Genomic DNA, 6,000 nt, shown 5'->3' with positions numbered 1-6,000 from the left:
ATTCCACCTCCTCTCCAGGCAACACATCCCAGTGCTTCACCACCCTCCTGGGGAAACAGTTTTTCCTAATATCCAACCTCCACCTCCCCCTCTGTAACTTGAGACCCTTGCTCCTTGTTCCGCCATCTGACACCACTGAGAACAATCTCCCTCCAACCTCTTTACAGCTCCTGTTCAGGGGGTTGTGCCACCAAATCACCCATTCCTCCCCACCCCCTTTTTTTGTCCCTGTCATGCCTGTCAGCTCGGTGCCAGGCCGACCTCTTTCCCAGGCAGCACCGCCTCCTCCTTCTTTCCACTACTGGAATGTGCCGGCTGGGTTAAGCAGATGACACCTCCTCAGCTGCTTTTTAATCAGCAGATACCAGACACTTGCTGTGAAAGTCCGTCAGGTACCCAGTGAGTCTGGGTGCGAGACACATCTGTCCCTTGATGGGAAGTCAGTGCACAGCCCTCGCAGAGAAAAACGCAGGTGCAGTGACAGGAGCAGGCTGGCCTCCCGCAGGCTGCGGTGCAAGCGATGAAGGGGAGCGCGCAGCCGCGTGCTGCTCCTCAGCCCTTGGGCGATGCACCAGGTGAAATAAACCTCCCCAGCCCCAGCAGGGCACCGCAGGCCCCTCGGGTGAACGTGCAGGGGCTGCACAAGCAAGCTCTGCCGCTCTATACAGCAACACGCACGTCGGAACAAAGTCTGGACACCGTGCACCAAGCGAGCAGGAGGGTTTATTACACACAGCGCTGGTGGAGTGCCCAGGCAGCAGCAGAGGAGAAGCGAGCGCACAGAAAGCACACTAAGGACTTGCCAGGCACCCACCACATCTGCAAGAGATGCAGCAAGGACTGTCGCTCTCGTGTGGGTCTTCATAGTCACCGTAGACGCTGTAAATGGAGCCCTCAATTGAAACTGTAAAGGGCGCGATCCATAGTCTGTGCAGACTGAAGGATGCCTACTACTACTGCTGCTGGTGGAGTGCCCCTTCGCCCGTCAGGACTCCCTGAAGCACTGCCAGCCAGTAGATGACAATTGATTACATAGATTATTGATGGGGGGGGACTACGCCATGGGTGTCACCCACGCCTGGTTAGGTTCCAGCAGCAAGCCGAGATGAGCACAGTGAGCCAATAACGCTACAGAGCGTCCCCGCCTGTAGCTTATCTCCAGTACAGGTGGCTTCCTCTACGTGTTAACCAAAACGGACGTACGATGGCCAGTTGTGTCGAGACAGGACAGAGACTGTGGCGATGTCTCCACACTGGCGCCTCTGGGAGGGGGGTAACTAGAAGAGTTAAAGCACAAGTCATTAAAAGCCATTAACAGCCTAGAGCACTAACAATGGGTTCCCACATGCAGGGCCTCTCCTTGGAGCAGCGTTGCTGAAGCAGCTATTCCCCCCTTCAGCCTCCAGGCCCTTCCTGCCCTTCCCTGGGTATTGTGAGGGAGATAAGGGAGAAGGGGGCCCAGTGAGGTATGTTCCCACTCCTGCTAGCTGGGTTTCCGTGTTACAGGCCTACTCCAGACTTTAAGAATGGAATAGGGGGTCTTTAGCACAAACCACGCCCCCAGCGCACTCGGATGTCAGGAGCACACTAAGAACAGCACCAAAGGCAGCAGGGTCTTGGCAGCACGTCACTCCGCGCTGCCCCAGCACCGTCAGCTTGGAAACGCTTTCAGGAAACAGCGCTTGGTGGGACTGCAGATTGCAAACTTCTCTTCGGGTGCGGGTGCAGTATTGACCCCCCGAGCCTGAGAGAGAATGTCCGGTACTGTTGATAGGGGAAATGGCCGATGTTGAGCCATGCGCAAGAGCAATGGGAACCACTGTTGTCGGTCCCAGGTTGGGACTATGAGTATCATGCGTGCTTTCTCCCTTCTGGTCTTCTCCAAGACCTTGTGTATAAGTGTCGTGGGAGGGAACGCATAAAGTAGAGGGCCCTTCCATGGGATCATGAAGGCGTCCCCCAAAGACCCCTGCCCCATGCCCGCTCTGGAGCAGTATTGGGGACATTTGTTGTTTTCTCAGGTGGCGAACAAGTCAATTTGGGGAAAACCCCATCTGCGGAACACTTGGTGGAGTAGGTCTGGACGGATCTGCCACTCGTGAGTGGGCGCAAAGTGTCTGCTGAGTTGGGCCGCCTTGACGTTGTGGACCCCTGGTAGGTATGAAGCCTTTAGGGTTATATTGTTGGCGATGCACCAGTTCCAGAGCCGGACCGCCTCCGCACAAAGCGTACGAGACCTGGCTCCCCCTGTCGGTTTATATAAAACATGGTGGTGGTGGTGTTGGTATTCACGCGGACTATTTTTCCGCGCAGATAATTGTGAAAATGCCTGCACGCATTGAACACTGCCCTGAGCTCTAACATGTTTATGTGCAGTGTCTTCTCCACGGGGGACCATAATCCTTGAGTGGTTTTGTTGTCCATGTGAGCCCCCCCATCCCATATGGGAGGCATCTGTTGTAATGAACACCGTAATTTGCGGTTGGCGGAAGGGCACCCCTGTTAGGAGATTCTTGGGGTTTCCCCACCATGTTAGCGAGCTTCGTGCCTCTGTTGTAAGTGACACCCTCTTGTGGACGGTGTGGATTGAGGGTTTGTATACGGTTGCCAACCAATGCTGCAATCCTCGCATATGCAGCCTGGCGTTTTGCACCACAAACGTGGTGGTTGCCATATGGCCCAACAGTTGTAAGCACGTGAGAACTGGAACAGTGGGGCTGTACGTTAGTAGTTGTACGAGAGATTCAATGGCACGAAAACGAGCCTTGGGTAAATATACTCTTGACGTGACTGAGTCTATCGGAGCCCCTATAAACTCTATATTTTGCGTGGGGTCGGTCTTTGATTTTGAGAAATTGATGATGAGGCCCAGTGAGGTAAATGTGTTTCTGGTGATGTGTATCATCCGTAATACCTCCTCCCGGGAAGTTCCCTTTAGCAGGCAGTCGTCCAGGTACGGGAAAATGAAAACTCCCTGTCTGTGTAGGTATGCTGACACCACCGCTAAGGTCTTGGTGAAGACTTTGGGTGCTGAAGAGAGTCCGAATGGGAGGACTCTGTACTGGAAATGATCTGCGCCCACAAGGAACCGGAGGAAAACGCCTGTGGGCTGGATGAATTGCGATATGTAAATACGCATCCTGTAAGTTGAGGGCTGCAAACCAATCACCATGGTCAAGTGCCGTGATTATTGAAGCCATCGTAGTCATTTTGAAGCGCTGTTTGCGTAGGTACTGGTTCAGTGCGCGTAGATCCAAAATGGGTCTCCACCCTCCTGTCTTTTGCTCCGTCAGGAAATACCTGGAGTAGAACCCTGTGCCTTGAAATTGTTCCGGTACTCTCTCCACCGCCCCTATGAATAGGAGGTGGTCCACCTCCCGCCTTAATTCCGGTAGATGAGAGGGGTCTCTGAGCGTGGGTGCGGTGGGAGGATTTGGTGGAGGTAAAGACTGGAAGGGGATCATGTATCCCGAGTTTACGATCTCCAATACCCACTTGTCCGACGTGATGCTTTTCCATTGTGGGTAGAATGGCTTGAGTCGGTGATGGAACATGTACTGAGATTGGCACTGAGGTACGGTCTTGGCTTCGCGGCCCTCGACATACCCGTCAAACTTGCTGTCTTGCACTTTGCCCTGCGGAGGCGTTGCCCTGCTGAGGCCAGCGCCTAGAGCCCTTATAATGTGTTTGTTGATGACGTCCCTGATCATACCCCCGTTGAAATTGGGTACGTTGCTGTCGGTAACCATAACGGCGTTGCTGAGGATAAAATTTCTCCCTTCTGAACGGTGGGGTACATATCCCCAAAGTCCGAAGTGTCACTCTGGAATCTTTGCTGGAGTGTAGGACTGAGTCGGACGATTCAGCAAACAGTTTTATTTTGTCAAAGGGGAGGTCTGCAATTTTGACCTGTAACTCCTTTGGAATGCCGGATGTGTGAAGCCATGAGTCTCTCCGCATTACCACTGCAGTGGCCACGGCGCGGGCCGCTGTGTCCACCACATCCAGTGCAATCTGCACTCCTGCTCGAGAAGCCACGTAGCCCTCTTGCACAATTGCTTTAAGAATTGGCCTTTTTTCCCCCTGGAAGGAAGTCCATGAGGGCAGTAAGCTTGGAATAATTGTCGAAATTGTGATTCGACAAATGAGCGGCATAGTTGGCCATGCGGAGCAACAGAGTAGAGGAGGAGTAGGCCTTTCTACCCAGAAGATCCAGCTTCTTTATGTCCTTGTCCAATCCCCCAGATTTGTACTGGGACGATTTGGACCTGTGTTGGGACGATTCAACCACCAGCGAGTTTGGCTGTGGATGACTAAATAGAAATTCCATACCTTTCGCAGGGACGAAGTACTTTTTGTCCGCCCTTTTGTTGGTAGGAGGAGCGGATGCTGGGGTCTGCCACATATTAGTGGCTGCCTCCATGATTGCATCGTCCAGAGGAATAGCAATTTTAGAAGAAGATGGAGGCCTGAGGTTTTTAAGGAGTCTGTGGTGTTTCTCCTGCACCTCCGCCACTTGAATATCTTGGGATTGAGCTACCCGTTTGAACAGCTCCTGGAACTGTTTCAGGTCATCTGGGGGAGAAATGTCTCCAGGGACCACGGCCTCGTCTGGCGAGGATGAGGAGGCATCACTATGGTATCTCTCCTCCAATTCCTCTGGATCCTGGCCGTATTGATGTGATTGCCTTTGTGGAATTTCGAGGTGGGGTTCAATGTCTTTAGACCGAGCCTCTGATTGGGGAACCCGTGGTGTTCCCCCAGGTGGAATTAGAACACTGTGGCGTTGAGGAGTGGTCGACGGGGATCCATAGTGAGACGTCGACCTCCTATGACGACGCCCCGCATAATGATGGCGGTCGTAGCAACAGGGACAGGGGCCCGGCGATGGAGACCTGGACCATGACCCAAGGATGTAAGGGTGGTGCCTGGAATGTGGAGACCTCTGAGATGATACCGACATACGAGGAGAGCCTCTGTGAGAAGACTCGTAGGGATCTCTGCTAGATGCTGGAGAAAAGCGTGCAGATCCCTGGGATGGGCTCCGAAGAAAAGGAGAAGGACGTCTGTGGCTGGCTGAAGGTGTTGCTGCCCGTCGAATCTCCGGTGGTGACAGAAGCAGCGCAATTACCTCAGGAGAGGGGCTGCGGTGCCTGGTCTTCGTTTTAGCCTTTACCCTCTTGGGTGGTCCTATTGGTGAACTGGGTACCGGAGCAGGTGTCATGCCGATTTCCACTGCTCCCGGTGCCGTTGTTGTCGGTGCCGTTGTTGCCGGTGCTGTCGATCCCGGTGCCGTTGTCACTGGTGCCGTCATCCTCGGTGCCGTGGATCCCAGTGCCGTTGTGTTCAGTGCCGTCACCCTCGGTGCCGTCATCTCCAGTGCCTCTGGGGAAGTCTCGATCGGTGCCACAGTAGCCGGTGCCGAACTGATTAGTGCCCGCACGGCTCTCGGTGGCGTCTCCCCGGTAACTGCAGGGCCTTGAGTGGTTGCATGCGCCGTGGCTTTACCAGTGGAGGAAGCCAGCGTGCGCGGGCCCTTTGCTACACTCGTCCCGCTCCCAACAGTAAGAGGCAGGGATCGAGTAGGCGAGGCTCTTCACGGGCCCTTTGTTACACTCGTCCCGCTCCCAACAGTAAGGGGCAGGGATCGAGTAGGCGAGGCTCTTCACGGGCCCTTTGTTACACTCGTCCCGCTCCCAACAGTAAGGGGCAGGGATCGAGTAGGCGAGGCTCTTCACGGGCCCTTTGTTACACTCGTCCCGCTCCCAACAGTAAGGGGCAGGGATCGAGTAGGCGAGGCTCTTCTTTTCTTCTGCGCAGAGGAGGTCAAAGAGGCAGCCTTCCTCTTGTGCTGTCCTGAAGAGCCCTCCGCATGCGTTGCCTTCGATGAGGCAGGCTGAAGTGCTTTGTCAACTAACAGCATCTTCAGCCTCATTTCTCTATCTTTTGTAGCTCTATTAGTCAACTTGGAACAATGGGAGCACTTCTGGGGAACGTGCG

Source organism: Carettochelys insculpta, chromosome 3 (assembly GCF_033958435.1).
Source record: "Carettochelys insculpta isolate YL-2023 chromosome 3, ASM3395843v1, whole genome shotgun sequence".
Lineage (NCBI taxonomy): Eukaryota > Metazoa > Chordata > Testudines > Carettochelyidae > Carettochelys > Carettochelys insculpta.
This window is presented reverse-complemented; position numbering follows the sequence as displayed.